Raw genomic sequence first — 17,084 nt, 5'->3', positions numbered from 1 at the left:
CTCTCATATAGAATCCATTTCTTTCTGGCCCAAATCATCCCATGATACTGGACAATTCAGTCCAAAATCCTTTGAAATCATCAAACTACACAGTCCCAAACATACTTAATGTGCCTATGCTGCCTCACCCACTTCTTCCTGTGAGAATCCCAGTAAAGGCTCTGGACTGGGCTCTCTTCTCTCTTCTCCCACCTCCTGAACACTCTGGATGTTTCTACAGGTGTGCTTTCTATTTCTGGGAACCTGTGAATATAAACTTCTTCTTTCATGATAATCATTTCTGTGTTTGCTATCCTTTCATACGTGATTTTAAAAAATCCCAGGTACATTTTTAGAAAAAGGTCATATGTATTAGTAGTGAGAAATTCATGAATAGGACCTGACTCTCCAGATTGTCAGAGCCTTGTGTTTTGTATGAACGCCCTTGGGAGAGCCTCTCGTGTGCTTCTGAAAGGGATGAAGACCAGACATGTATCTCTGGAGAGGACCGAAAGAGATCACAAAGATAAACACCTCTTAGAAAATGAAAATATTTTTCAAAAGTTCCAAACAAATGTACTGCTCCTACGGTTTCTGGGAACATCTGCAGGAATCTAGGAAGTGCTTCTGTATTGCATCCTTGTGCTTACTTGTTGGAAGGTTATTAAGAAATTTGCTAGTGCTAGAAAAGGGTACCTAAGTGTGCTCATCTGTGTTTACCCCTTAGCTAAAGTGTATCTGTGCCAGGCACTGTGCTAAGTAAGCAGGGCAGCAGCTCAGACTATCAGTGGGGCTAATCTTTGCCTCTAGTTGTTTTCAGTCTGAATAATACCTACGCATGTCCTCAATGCAGCAGGACCAAAGGGAAGGAAGGGAAATCGGTTCTAGTTCAGATAATCAAGGAAGGTTCTATGTTGAAGCAATAGTTTCACATATTTCGTATAAATAGTCAGTGTGTCATGTGACAGAGCCACATCTGAGCTTACACTAGAAATCAGGTTGGTTGTTTGATGTTCAAATGGGAATGAAGACACCCAAATATCTCTCTGCATGTGTTGATATGTATGGGGTAAGAGAGCCCTGAAGTGATGCTTGTGGGCTTCACACTGGAGGAAATGGGTGGTGTCTATTTCCTAACCAGGCTCGGGGAGAAGATTGGACACCCTTCAGAAACAAAAGAGTAAGATGAGCGCTAAAAAACTCTACATGAAAATCACACAGTGAAAATCAAGGACCACAGAGTGCTGCCTAATGGCTCGAGTCAGAACAAAGTGAGGCAGAGATGCAGGGGAAATAACTTTCCCCTCTGGCTCCGAAGAAGCCCACATTTTAGGAATACCAGGGAAACTAAGGGGAACAGGGCTTTGGGACACATGAAGGTCTTGCGATATTGAAAGCAGAGGAGATGAGTAACCAAGCGTTTCATGTCATTTTTGCGGTATTGTTTGGGAGATAAGAAGGTTATTTAATTGCTAATCTGCATGTATACAAATCTGACTTGCCTTTCTTACTTCCCTAGAATCATCTTTTTTCCTCTGAATGAATTGAGTGAATGAAATGTCCACTGTCAAGTCTAACTGGAAAAGGGGACAAAAATTCAAATACAGCAAATAAATAGGAGATCTATATTACAGTACTTGAAAGAGTAACTATTTACTAGTACGTAACTATAGTTATAACATGTGTAGTCATAACTGCACAGTAAAAGGCCACATATAACTTTGACACCTCCGAAACTCAACTACTTAGAGCCTACTGTTGACAAGAAGCCTTACTGATGGGGCGCCTGGGTGGTTCAGTGGGTTAAAGTCTCTGTCTTTGGCTCAGGTCATGATCTCAGGATCCTGGGATTAAGCCCCACATTGGGCTCTCTGCTCAGCAGGGAACCTGCTTCCCCCGCTCTCTCCCGCTGCCTCTCTGCCTACTTGTGATCTTTGTCTGTCAAATAAATAAATAAAATCTTAAAAAAAAAAACAAACCCAGAAGCCTTACTGATAACATAAATAGTCAATTAACACATAATTTGTATGTTATATTTATTATATATGGTATTCTTACAATGAAGTGAGCTAAAGAAAAGAAAATGTTATTAAGGAAGGGGTGCCTGGATGTTCTGTCAGTTGAGAGTGTGACTCTTGATTCCACCAGGTCTGGATCTCAGGATTACGCAACCAAGCCCTGCTTTGGGCTCCATGCTGGGCATGAAGCCTACTTAAAAAAATGAAAGAAAGAAAATCATAAGGAAGAGAAAAATACATTTACAGCACTATACTGTAAAAATCTGCAGATAAGTGGACTACACAGGTCAAACCCATGTTGTTCAAGGGTTCACAGTATTTACAATTATATAAATGCATAAAGTCAGCATGTATATACTTGGGGTCACTCTTTCTAATTGCTAGGAGATATTTGAAATTTTTTTTAATTTTTAATAGTTTTTTTTTCTTTGCCTACAGAATTCATAAGGACATTACAGTCTGCTATAAACTGAATGTTTAAATTCCTCCCGAATTCATATACTGAATCCCTAATTCCCAGTGGGATAGTATTTGTTGATGGGGCCTGTGGGACTTAATTAGATCATGAAGGAGCCCCCCCCCCCCACCAAATGATATTAGTGCCCTTATAAGAAAAGACACCGGAGAGATAACCTCTGTCTGTCTTCCCTATGAGGATACAGCAAGAAGATGGCCATCTGCAAACCAGGGAGAGGGCTCTTACTAGGAACTGAATTGTTCAGCGTTTGATCAACTTCCCAGCTTCCAGTAGAGTTGTTTAAGTCACCCAGTCTAGCGAGTTTGTGACAGCAGCCGGAACTGGCTAAGACATAGCCCTATAGTTAATTTCATCTGCAGGGACTTCAGAAAGTGAACTTATTTGTTGAGAAAAAGGATTCTTAGGCAAATAAATAAAACTACTGGTAATCTTTCTCAAAAATAAAAAAACCACAACGTTTAAAAACTCTACCGTTTTCATCATTAATGAAATTCTTGCATCTGTTATTTGGATGTTTTTCCTCTGAGGATAACAGAAAAGTCAAAGGTCCTCTAGGGAATTAAGCATTTAAATTTCCCATAAACTTTTACTACTGAAAGCAGAGTTAACCAAGTCAGACGATGAGAAAGAAAAATAATCATTGTGCAATTCAGTCTTTGTCTAAATATACAAAGCCAGACTTGACCAGAGACCACAGTCTCTGCCCTTCCTCCGGATTTTTTTGAGACTTTTCTTAAAAATAGCTTTATTGAGGTACAAGTTTTATTCTAAAACCTGTTTTTCATATTCAATGTATTTCTTGAAGGAAATCCTTTAGGGTGTCATTGTAACTTGAAGTCCCAAACCTATACCTATCTTTAATCTTTTCTGATCATCCTGATAACTGAGCACCTTTTAAACCATAAAACCCAAAACTGGATGAAATGTTTCCTTTAGAAACTAGATACATTTAAAAGCACATTATTTCTAGAAGCCCCTCTCTAATGGTTTTTCACTTTCTTTTCTAGTAACAGACACAGTAGAACCTATAAATTTAGTTCCAATATTGGACTGGCTGAGCCAATAGTCCTAAAGTTACATTCCACAGATCTCTACTGCATTTAAACAAAACACACAAAATAGTAATCTGCACATGAATTTTGAGTACTTGGGAGAGAGTGAGAGAGAGGGAGTTTAAAGTTGTGTTGCGTGTTCTAGAGGGGGAACAGCCCTGGGCTGGGAGTAACTTCAGCCATTTGTTGTAATGTTACATAATGTGATTTCCAACACCATGCTTGGCAAAGATTGCCAGACATGACCCAAATCCAGTAATGCTTTTCGAGACTTATCTTTGCAGGCTTCCCTGTCTAGTGAAGCGGCATTCGACATTGTGCCACCACACGCTTCTTGAGATTCAGCTGTCTCCTTTCGCATCTATCAGAACACTCCGTCGACTCTCCCCTTTTCTTCTCTGATCCTTTCCTGATAGCTGTGTTTGTGTGTGTCTTACAGGTTTTCAATCAATAGTCTTGGTTATTTACTCTTTCGTTATCTCATCCACACTCATCATTTTGACTAAGACCTGTAGGGTGACAACTCTTACATAAACTACCCCAGTGTGACTGTAGCCTGAACTGCAGACTCACATATCCTTTTGGACATATCAGCCTGGATGTCCCACAGGTACTGCCAACTTACTGTGCTCAAAACTGAATTCATTTTTTTCTTCCAAACACAAAAGTCTCCTGTGCAAGTCCTTGGGCATCATCATCTATGCAGCTACGCAAGTCAGAAATCTGAAAGCAAACATGGTCTTCTAATCCTTGACAATTCTACCTCTACATATTTTTAATATTTTTCTCTGCCTCCTTCTTCCCTCTCTTTCTTTCTCCCCCTCCCCTCCCCTTCCTCCTCCTCCTCCTCTTCCTTCTTCTTTGAGAGAGAGCGAGAGAGCGAGAAAGCACAAACGTTAGCAGTGGGGAGGAGGGGGAGAGGGAGAGAGAAAGAAGCTTAAGCAGACTCCACACCCAGTGCAGAGCCCAATGCAGAGCCCAATGTGAATCTCAGTCTCATGACCCTGAGATTGTGACTTGAGCCGAAATCAAGAGTCAGATGCTCAACCAGGTAAGCCACTCAGGTGCCCTGCAAAAAAAAAAAAAAAAAAAAAAAAAAAAAGGTTTTCTTCTCAATACAGCCTTATTGAAATACAACTAAGTCTCCACAAAGTTCATCATTTGAAACTGCACAGAGTGGTCGTTTCAGTATATTGACAAAGTTGTCTATCAGTCACCACCATCTGACCCTGGAACCTTCATTTCACGTCAACAAAAGCCTCTATACTCACTGGCAGGCATTTCCTACTTCCCCCATCTCCTCAGCCTCTTTTAATCATCAAGTCTGCTGTTGATTCCAAGGATTTCCCTATGTTGGACATTGGACATAAACACAATCATAGAATATGTGGCCTTTTGTGTCTTGCTTCTTTCTTAGCATTGAATGTTTAAGATCTATCCATACTGTAGTGCATAACAGAACTTTGTAGAAACAGAGAGGAGAACGGTGAGTGCCAGGGATTGGGGGGGGGAGGATGGGAAAGCGGGGGGAGGTGGGTCAAAGGGGACAGCTTTTAGCTCTCAGATGAATAAACTTCAAACTCTGATATGCAGCACGGTGACTGTCGCCAAAAATCCAGTATCATATACTTGATATTCTCCAGGACTAGATCGTAAGCTTCTTCACGGTGACAACAAAAAGCCATGTGAGCTGGTAGATGCGTTAGTGACCTTGACCGTGGTTCCCACTTCATCACGCACTCGTAGCCAGATCCTCAGGTTGTCCACTTTAAAGATATACAACGTTGTCATTTTTTCCCTTCATAAAGCTGGAAAAAATTAAATAAGTAAAAAAGGGATGAAGTTCTACTTCCTCATATTTTTTGAATGTGCCCCTCTTTGGCATTTTTATGCTGCGGACTCCAGGTTGGACTCAGCTCTAGGTTGTGGCTCCATCACGTCTGGCCTCGGCTGCTCTGATCCCTTCCTAACAGGTCACTCTTCCTCCACACTGCACGTAGAAGATGGAGTAAATCCGAATTCCTAATATTCTCAGGCTTAAAACTCTTTGAATGCCTCATATTACTATTTTAAAGGATCAGGTCCAACTGTCTGTCCCTCTAAGACCTGTCGCTACCTTGAAAAGCTCTCAGCATCCTTCTGCCTCCACACTTTTCTCCTCATTAATTCCTCTGCGTACGATACCCCTATGCCTTTTCTCCTGCAGTTGCATTTCCCTGGAATGCTCTTCCTGCCACTCTTGGCTTGGATAACTCATCTTGTCTAGAAAGCCTTTTCTGAAACTCTGAGTCAGACAATGTGTACACCTCTATCATAGTATTATGATACCACGCTCAATGTTGCCTGGTTCTCCAATGAGAGAGTGGCTAATCAGATCAAAGGAGGATTTGTCTTATTTTTTTAAAAATCTTTTAAAAAAATCTTTGTTCTCTGGGGTTCTAAATGCCTGATGCCTAGTACATGCTTCTTATAATTAAATTTAATTGTGATATTGACTCTGACCTTGGAAAAGTCCATCTTTCTGAACATTATTTTTCATACTTTAAAATGCTAGCATTGGGTTAGTTGATTTCTTAGGTATCCTCCTGATCTAAAATTCTGATCATATGATTCTATTACCTTCTGGCTCAGTGCAACTATACCCCATTTCATATTTAATCTCACAAACGACATTGGACTGTTATCTCCTCCTGCATAGGTCTGGCCAGAGCTGTTGTGCAAAATGTCTTGATTGTTTACTAAGCCATTTCAGTGTATTTATAGAGATGTCTCTTTAGGATAATCTAATTATGCTTTATATCATTATACCATATTAATTTTATGTTCATCTCTCTCATGCAAAAAAAAAAAAGTCCATATTCAAGTATCTTGTCCAGAAAACACTTGAAACTCATACAGAGAAAAATACATGAAGCTTTTAAGGATTTCAGAATTTTAGGACTTCCATAGCTGGAAGAGAAAAAAAACAATTAGCCTTTTAAATATCAAAGAAAGCATTTCTCTCCATTTTTCTTCTCACATCTTCACTAAGTAAAGGATGTTATGTGAGATAGGCCCAATTTGAAATTTTTTACTCACAGTGAAATACAGTCCTAAACATGGTTGATATAATAAGTATCACTTGAATAGAATTCTTTGGGCTTAGTATTAGGGAGAAAAAGGCCAAAATCATGCTTTAAGTGGTAACCACAGGAATTTAATAATTCAAGTAACATTAGAGTTGAGTAGAATTCTGTTGTTCTCTCACTCCATGAATTTTGCTGAGTTAACTAAATGAATCAAAAGATTTCTTTTGATACCATACAGATCCCAATGCTACAGTAGCATTGGGACATGCATTTTGAGGAGAAACCAGGCCATTTAAAAAATTTTGTTTTTGTTTTGTTTGAACTGAAACAACTTTGCTACCTCATGTCAAGTCTCTAGAGTAACTTCATTATTGGATTTACTTTTTAAAACCAAATGGAAATGGTTTTGATGTTATACATAGCATTTAGGGTTGGACAAAATCTTTTCCACTTCCTCCCTCCTTTTTAATTCTAAAAAGCCTGGAATTGTCAATAGCTCTAACGTAGACTAGCCATCTTATTTGTGGGAGTGATACATAGATTCTTTGTGATGTGGACTAAATAGTATCAAGGAGAGAGAAAATGCCATGTGTTTGGGTTCCATCAGCCACATTATTCTGATAAAGCAATCTTATATTTTTTTAAGATTTGTTTACTTATTTGATAGAGGGAGCAAGTGCACATACAAGCAGGGGGAGCAGCAGAGGGAGAGGGAGAAGCAGATTCCCCACTGAGCAGAGAGCCTGAAGCGGGACTCGACCCCAGTTCCTGGGAGCATGACCTGAGCTGAAGGCAGATACTTAACTGACTGGGTCACTGAGGCGCTCCTGATGAAGCAATCTTTGAAACATATTGGTACCGTTTATTTTTATCATTTCATCTTGGGTCAGCGGTGAGATCACTCGTGGTTGTAATCCAGTAGGATATGATGCAAGGGAAATTGGGCACTTTTTTTTGGCTTTGTTTCTCCATAAACATTTTACTTAATGTTGTCATTATCAGTCAAAGGAATCTGAGCATTTTAAGAAAATTCAGAAAATATGCAAGACTATAAGGAAGGTACACAGAAGTTGCCCATCAGCTCACCTTTGGAGGCAACCACAATAAACTATTGGGGTTCACCTGTGCACACGTGAGTTTTGTCCTGTCTTTAAAAAAAATTGATAGTATATTGTGAGCATTTCCTTTCACGGCACTTTGAATAAAAAAAGGAAACACAAGATTTTATGTAAAAAATATGACTGCACACTAAAAATAGGAAAATAACCTGTTAACCTTAGTGCACTTAGCTCAAGAAACAAACAAATCATGTAGATTTGAAAAAAAGCAGGGAGCTTGAGCTCTTTCCTCAAGAAGAATTATGGGATCTTCTGAGATAGTGATGGTCTCCTGTGAGCTGGGAACGCAAAGGCATTACTGTGCCATAAAGGGAATTTGGAAACTGAATGTAATGGATTGTCACTTAGGACCATAATAACCAAAGACTGATTCAACATACATATGTAGTCCGGAAAAGAGGCCAAAACAGTAGCACACTTTAGCTCTCAAAATCCCCACCAATTCTAATGAGACAAACTCAGATATAAATGACTAACATTTAGAAAATGATTACTTGTCAGCCACTGTTCTAAGCAATTTACATGGATTAACTCATTTAATTCTCTCTTTTTTTTAAAGATTTTATTTATTTATTTGACCGAGAGAGATCACAAGTAGGCAGAGAGAGAGATGAGGAGAAGCAGGCTCCCTGCTGAGCAGAGAGCCCGATGCCGGACTCGATCCCAGGCCCATGGGATCATGACCTGAGCCAAAGGCAGAGGCCCAACCCACTGAGCCACCCAGGCACTCTAATTCTTAAAATAACTCTTCGAAGCCAGACTATTAGTTCTCTTATTTAACAAGATGATAGATTCAACTTTTGCTGTTCAATTCCGGAGAATGGCGACACGAACCACCGGACTTTACCTCTTCCCAAGATCGAGACAAGCAAATTGCTTTCTTGCTCCCTCTGGTCTCGCTCCCCTTTTTTCCCTTCCTTTTCTGCCCACCTTCACATGCTTAAATCCATTTTGTAAACCCGTCGGGCATTAAGGTTTCAAGCAAATATCCTGGTTCCGCTCTTGATGAATGACATCACATTGAGACTATGAATCATGGAGCAGACGTTTGGTTCTTAAATTTTTCAGAGCATGGTAGTTACAAGACAAAACAAAACGTCTTCCTCTTGGCAATCATTGGTATTATCTTCATCAAGTGTCGACCTTTTTTGTTTTTGTTTTTTTAAATCAGTTCTCTCTTTCCACAGAAATGGGCAGAGCAGCGAAAAAGGAACAAAGGAGAGGGAGAACCCCAACTTGCTACACATGTAATTGAGAACAAGGAAGGAGCAAAACAAAATAGTCCCTAATAGTTTTGTAAAACTACAATCTAATCATACTTGAATTGATGATGGTAAGTTATTCTGATGGCGTTTGCAACAACAAAGGTAATGTTTTGTTTTATGTTTAGTTTTTGAGCTGGGAACTATTGATTGCCAAGTCATTGAGGCACATCTCCAAGATTGCTTTTGCTTGGAGCTGGTGTTTTGTTTATCTGAAAGAAAAATACTGCCACTGTTGTTGACTGTTACAGACTTGTAGATGGGACATTTTATTTCTTTTGTCTCATTTCTGATTGATTTGGCAAAATGTATTGAGTGCTAAAAATATTCCAATGCAGGGAACGAAGGGGAAACAGGACATGGAAGATATGAATTGCACATTGAACGTGCACATCACTCTATTTAGCGTGACAGGACAAGGACATACTTGTATGTATGCAACAACTGGTTGAATTCCAAATTGCAGCTACAAATTCCAAAGTACAATTACTTGTGTGCGTGTCAAGCAGATTGTTATTTACCTTGTGGCTTCTGGCAGGAAAAAAAAAAAATAATTCTTCCCTGTAAGAGAACACTCACATTTCTGGGATAGAAACATAAAATCGACAAGATGGCTTGTGTGTTTCCTTTATCTCTACTCTGAAATTCAAGCACTGTGTTTCACAAGATCATTTTTTAAAAGATTTTGTTTATTTATTTGAGAGAGAAAAGAGAGCACGTAGGGAGAGGGAAAGAGGGGAGAGGGACAAGCAGACTCAGCACTGAGCACGGAGACCTCCATGGGGCGCAGTCCCATGACCCTGAGATCACAACCTGAGCAGAAACCGAGCATCAACTGTCTAATGAATGAGACACCCTGGTGCCCCTACAAAATTATTAAGCCAGTAGAATGTTCTCTGTTTTCTTGGGGTAGTCACTGAAAAGATGGAAAAGGAGCTGGAAACCATATGATCTATGTAAGCAGTACTGTTGAATGATCTAGGTAAGCAGTGCTGTTGTATGATCTAGGTAAGCAGTGTGGTGTATGATCTAGGTAAGCAGTGCTGTTGTATGATCTAGGTAAGCAGTGCTGTTGTATGATCTAGGTAAGCAGTGCTGTTGTATGATCTAGGTAAGCAGTGCTGTTGTATGACCCTGAAGAAGTACTCCTTTTCTATCAGAGAAGTAAATTCTCTTTGAGCAAAGCTCAGTGTTTAGAAGCCAGTCTTCTTTTCTTTATAGATTTTACATCTGGGGAGGAAAAGGCTATAGAGAAGAAAGTTGCAGAATGGCTCCCCCTCCTTTTGCACATCTTTCCAATTTTGGAGGGCTTTGCCACCATGGAAGAGTGACCCCAAAGAACTCAGGAAGGTCCTTTGCACATGGAGGAAGGTTGTGGCCGGGACTTAGTCTGTCTCTACTTGACGATCACAAGGCATGTAGGTTATGCAGGGCCCTTATCTGCTCTGTCTCAGTGGCCTCATTTGGGGAATGGGGTTAGTGACACCGGCACAGGGTTATATTGTCATGTACAATTCAGGAGCACGTGCAAAACGCCTTGAAAATGTGGAAGCATGTTATATGTACAACGTACTGTTCTTTGCTGATGGAGACTCTGCAACAAACATTGAGATGCTTTCTCATGTAGGAAAACTATCTGTGGGTCATGGGGGTGAATATTTTTGAGAAATACTGGTTTGGATTCTGTTTCCTAGAGGCCAGTGCTATCTTCTAAGTAAACGTCACTACCCGATTATTTTGATCTGGGTGTTATTCTTTCCTAACTGAAAGGCAAGACAAGTGTTTTCTTCTACCCGGGGCATCTCCAGTGTTTTAAATTACGACTGTACTCTGTCATCATTTGGGGAATATTTGAGTAAAGTGGCAGGAATCAACCTTGTAAAATAATTCATACTTAAAGAGCACACTTTACTTCAGAATATCAAGTCTTGCTTTCAACTTTAGCATCCAATGCTGGTATCATCCACTGTTTACATTTAATGTGTTTGAATTTCATGTTTTTCAAAGTTCTAGAGAGGCAGAAAGAGAAGTAGGAAGAAGGGGATTGCTCCGATAGCTCATTCCCAAAGCGAGATTAACACTGATGAGTCCTGTGGGAATTAAGGCTTGGCAAACAGAAGGAATGGAGGCCAGTGGTCTTGTCATGGCCACCTCAGCCCCACCTAGGTCAGAGAGTGATGACGCATACCTGGGGGCCACCCAGACAAATGAGAGCTAAGTTCTAAAGCCATCTGTTCTCAGTGTCCCCAGATACTGAGCCCAAGATGTTTCTGTCCTGAATGTGACTCATCCGAACTCCAAGCTCTGTGACTTCACTCCCTTCGGTTTCTCCACCTTGACTTCAAAACGTCTCTCAATGTTCAAGCACGAATCAGGTCTTCAAGGGCGAACCCGAATAATTTGATAAAAATGTGGTGTGATACGCCTGACCATTCTGTCCTTCCTCAGTGTGTGGTCTTAGTCTGTTTTAGGACTGAAGGTGGTCTCCCAGCTAACTAATGGCAGCTCTGAGAGACCTCCACAGGATTCATGAGTCTCCCGGGAGACATAGCTTGGAGAAAGGGAAGGTCACCTTTATCTAGTTGGAAATAAATTTGAGAGTCTCCCAAACATGAACCCAGAACATTATTAAAAACAAAGAAAGAAGCTCTGCCAAGAATGTTACCCAAGCAAATAGCTCAAGGGCCAGTCTTCTGGGACTGATAAAATCACGTACATGTGCTTAAAGCCTGTAGGAATCCTCCTGTGTCACAGCTGTGCACTAACTGAGTTTACTGACCCCAAATACCAAGTATGAGAATAAACCTTCGTAGGAATGAGCTCGAAGCCAACAGCAGGCTTGGCGGGAAAGACAAAGGGATGGGTAGGTTTTCTTCCCCCCAAATCTGTTTTAGATGCTCAGCAATGGGGCAGGAATGAGGTTGAGGAGAAAAGATATGAATAAAGGTAGCTACTGGTGATAATTCATTTTTAAAAGAAAAGTACCCAGATGGGGAGGTATTATCTGTAAATGCAATCTCAGCTCCGGTGGCTATGTCAGACTTTGACAGTATACTTTGGGTCAGTGTTCCTCTAGGTGCTTTTCTCAGAGAACAAATTTATCATCCATCTTTGTGGCCTGTTTTACGAAAACAACTGAGATAGACTTCTAGGGGACAAAACTAGAAATAAGAAGAATTATCTAGAATAAGTCCTTACAAGGAGTAAACTATTCTATTCCTGGGCAAGTTCCCCTTCTCTCTGGCTCTCACAGGTCATGAACACTAGGCTTTGTTCCCCCACTGAGCACAGAGCACCCTGAGACTCCCTGATTCATGAGCTGACCTAGAACTTTCGCACGGTCTGGCCAGGCCACAGATACTTAAGTAGAAATGCCTGCTTTCAGCTAATAATTGCCCAAATAACTACCCAAAATAACTACTCAAGCTCTTCCCAGGATACTTGTTCAAACTATATGATACTTTAGTTAGGACAGAAATCTAGCTTTCCTTCAGTATTGAGGGAACACATCGAGAGCAAATATTCGGCCCCAATATTCCAAATATTGACTTCTTGGTTTTTCTTTTTCTTTTCCCTTTTTCATTTTTTTTTTCAGTTCAAGTGGGTATGTTGTTTTTTATTTTTCAAAAAAGTATTTTTTTATAAGGAGAAAAAAATGAATGTTTTGAAAGGGAGTTTTCTATTGTTCGCCTGTTACAATAAAGAAAGACACTTGAGGGTAGAGGAGAATAAGTAGTGTGTGAAATAATAGCTCACATTGTTATCAGTTTTAATGAGCTCCTCCTGAGTTTCAGGTAGATACCGGTACTCACTCATGACATGCAAGCAAAGGATGGTGCTGTTCGTCCCATTGATAGATAAGGAAACCAGGCTTCAGAGACAGGAAATAAGATCCTACAGAGGAGGAATGTGGATTTGAACTCACAGTGTTTTCAGACAAGCTTGTGTTTTCTCCCACTTTACCACGTTACTTCTCCACTTACTATGTTTATTAAGATAAGTATTTTCTCTCATGAACAGAGAGGACATGAAGGAGCCATGTTTTCTTGGAAGTGAGTAGCTGGGGATGATCCTTCACCTTCTCTCCTCCTAGTGGCTGGTGTCACCCTGGATCGAAAACCTCAAACACCAAGTACAACCCCTTAGCCTTTTCAGATTTCCAGCCTCCATCATCCTACCTTTGGCCAGCCAACTTCCTGTGATACGGCCCAACCCTACATTTCCAGTCCCTTCTGCCATGATTTCCCTCCAGGCATGCAGGACACAGGTCCACCCAGTGACTAGTGTCCTCTCTTATTCTCAGCTCTCCCACTTCCAAGACTCTTCTGGAACTGCCAGCTCTCCCAGGGAGACCCTTCCCTCTCCCCCTTCCATGTACACCAGCCTCACTCCTGCCATTTTGCCCAGCCCTCCTCAGAGTCTTCCCTTACTTCTCATGGCTGGAAGCCATTTCTCCCTCTCATGAACTTTCATAGCCTTCTCTCTGTATGTTTTGCATACACTTATCACTTTTCACATTGTAATATGATTACTGACATTTGAGTCTTCTCTCACCCTTTAGGGCCAGGGTAGGATCTATACCAGATTCACCGTAATCCATAGAGCTCAGCTCTTCCTTGTAAGGATGTTAGATTTAGAAGAACTGTATATTTAAAGAGGACATCTAGCTAAATTTGAATTTCAAATCAAATATACTTTTTAAGTATAATATTTGAATATGCACAATATACTTCATGGAACATCCTTGTATTTAAAAATAAGAGTCTTCATTCTTTATCTGAAATTCAAATATAAGTAGGTAGCCTGCATTTTACTGAGGAACTTTACTAATAGATTAATGCTCAACACATTGCTTTTAAATGAATGGATTTCATCCTAGTGATCCAAGTCTGTGGTACCCTTAGCACTTACTGAACTAAGCTCAGAGAGTCATAACTGATATATTTGGAAAGGATCATGATGGTAATTGAGCCCGACCTTCTTGTTTTAGGATTATTTTTAAAAATGGGATCTCTCCAAGACTTGCTCCAAATCATGCAACTAACTGATGTTCTAGTGTACACGTCATGGAAACTGGAATAGATCACCAAAGTTTCGGAGAGAGCTAAGGATGGAGAGAACTTGAACCTCATGTCTGTACGTGCTCAGTGGCTCCTTTGGGATCTTCCATTTACAAGTGTTTTAGCCCCTGTTTTACTGATCTTTATGTCTCTACACATTTGCACGTTTTTTCAAACTGTAAAGTCTTAAGAATCAGGGACCGTCCTGTCTGTCTGGTCACTGGTCAAACCTGCCTGCTAAATGGAATAGAGTTATGAGAAGACCCCTGATAGACATCAAGGGAATGGGGACGAACCTCAGTAAAGTGATCAGGCCCTAGTTTCGGCTGCCCCTCCCACTCTGGCAGCACCTCCTCCCTCTCTCCTTGCCCTTTGGAGACTCAGCCCAGCCCACCGGGCTTCTGTCCTTGGTGGGCCTCCTCCCTCCCTCCAGCACTTCTTCCCCCCTTCAGAGCCCTCCCGCTTTCTTTTAACTGCCAGGCGGAAAAAAGAACTCCTCTGAATATGGATTTAGAGGGCTTAATGGGCTCCTCCTCCCAGGATCAGCTTAAATGTCCTGCTTTGTGTGAAGACTATTGATTCCCCTGGAGATTCGCAGCTTCCTCCTGGGAGCTGTCATCACCTACCTTCCTTCCTTCCTTCCTTCCTTCCTTCCTTCCTTCCTTCCTTCCTCTCTTTCTTTCTGATTTTATGCATTTATTTGACAGAGAGAGACAAAGGGAACACAAGCAGGAGGAGTGGCAGAGGGAGAAGAAGGCTTCTCCCCAAGCAGGGAGCCTGATGTGGAGCTTGATTCCTGGACCCTGGAATCAAGAACTGAGCTGAAGGCAGATGCTTAATGACTAAGCTACCCAGGAGCCCCTGTTACCACCTATCAGCCCTCTGGTATCCGTCTTCTCTAGTTGAGGTATAATTAGCCGTTCATAAACATGCACATGCCCAGAGGCACATGTGCATGCACACACACACACACACACACACACACAATGACTTTTTCAAGAACATGGACCATATCTTCTACACACTTCTACTGCCCACATCTAATACAACGCCCATCTAATACTAGGCAATCAATATACATTTGTTAGATAAATATTTTGATAAATTTATGGAAATGGGATACCTATGTCTAGAACAGCCAGTATAATGACTCTTTAATGATTAGAAGCTCAAACACTGAAAACAGCCCCAAAAGACAACTTATTTTGGTCTCATGTTTTAACAAGCCGTCTTTAGTTATGTCTAGCAGTCAGGCCTGGAGATTCCATCTAAGAATAGGATCATTACTGGCTCAGGAGTGTTTACAATGCCAAGCACTATAAATTCTAAACTGTTTTGTTTCCTTTAATTATTGCCTCCAACTATGCTATTTTGAATCTCTCTCTTTTGTTTCTTTAATCGCATCTTGGCAGATTCCACAACTTTTGGGCCACTTTCAATCATTAAAACATAGATTTACCAATTCAAAACAGGAGGGGAGAAGGTGAAGCTCTACCCCTACTCCCCTCTCTTCTTTCTAGGCCCATTTTCTTTGAAGCTGAAGGCAGGAAGGAGAAACAAGAGACCCAGAGTTCATCCTACAAAACCAGCTCTATTCTGGACCAACATGGAAGGCATTTCTGGAATCCCCCTGGTCTGAAGTGGCTCTCCTTTGCTGGTGGCTTCTGTGGATGTGGTGGTCTCTGTAAGGAAGGAACGCTTAGTTTCTTGGAGAGGTGTTCAGTTGTCCTCAGGCTAGACTAACTCCACCTCTGATGTAATATTTTTGGGAGGAGGAGGGCTCCCTGCCTTGGTCCTATGGCTGCTTAAGCTGCTCTAAAGATGCTGCCCCCGACCCAAACACCCTATCCTTTCATTTGGAGCCTCAGGTTTCATATCATGGGTTCTCTTCCCAGGTATTTATTTCGGTGCCGTTGAGCCCTGCAGGTACAGGCTACACCAGCGTACCCTACGTATTCATAATGTCTACAAAAGAAATAGGCACTTTCTGTCATGTTACAAACATGTTCTTACTCTGGATTCCTTGTCAGGTTGTCCTAAGGGTTCTCTCCCCACAGCGATCTACTGTTCTCCAGTGGGAGCTCTGTGGTGGGCCACAGGTTCTGCAGATCAACGAGGGAGAAGAAGACAGAGTCTCCCGTTGGTGGGCACCTCCATTTTTACTTGGGATTCCCTTGCGGCGTACGCCCCTTGACCATCCTCTCAGGCAGCTTTCCTTAAGTAGGGTCACTGGTCCTCAGCTGGTCAGCTCTGAGAGATGCTCTGGACCGGCGTCACTGTACGTGGTGCCCCCTGGTGCTGGTCTAGAACTGCCTGCAGAGCTAACTAAGGTGGACTCTGTCACAGGGCTCCCTGAAAACAAGCTCTTTCATGGTTAACAAAGTCGCATGTTATCAGCAGCCTGGGGCTTGGGAACCCTTCTGAAGTTGTTTCTAAACCCATACTTTGTTTATCTCTGTGTATTCACCTTTATCTTTATCTCTGTGTATTCACCAAGTGCCTAGTTTAGAATTCACAGACACTGTCAGTCCTGGGGAAATTTAAAGCAATCTTCCAGGCTCGGTTGCATAAAACCCCATTTTTGTTTTCCTCCATGAAAGAGATCCAAAGAGTCACCAGTTCAATTAACTTTCTGTTTGTTCATTCTGAAGTTATCCAGACTACTTTTTAAGAGCGCAGTTTCTAAGAAAAATAAAGTGGATCATACGGATTCAGCATGTTGCACTCAAAGAGCATTAGTAATATAAAAATAATAAGTAATTAGCTCTTGGTTTTCCAAAGTATGAATCCAGGAACTGTACTGTGCTCCGAGGGGAGCTGGCACATTTGTCCTGGCTTGAGCCCTCAGGCTATTTATAGACCTTGCGCAGGAAGGCTTTTCGTTCATGATGTTGTGATCCATCTTCTATGGGTTAAATTGTGTTCTCCAAAAGAGGTGCATTGAAGTCCACATCCACAAAAATCTCAGAATGTGACCTTATTTGGAAACAGGGTCTTTCTGGGCACAACCAAGTTAAATGAGATCATTAGAGTGGCCCTTACTCCTATA

The sequence above is a fragment of the Mustela putorius genome, unplaced genomic scaffold (assembly GCF_011764305.1).
Source record: "Mustela putorius furo isolate JIRA1106 unplaced genomic scaffold, ASM1176430v1.1 tig00000508_pilon_pilon_pilon, whole genome shotgun sequence".
In the NCBI taxonomy this organism is placed as follows: Eukaryota; Metazoa; Chordata; class Mammalia; order Carnivora; family Mustelidae; genus Mustela; species Mustela putorius.
This window is presented reverse-complemented; position numbering follows the sequence as displayed.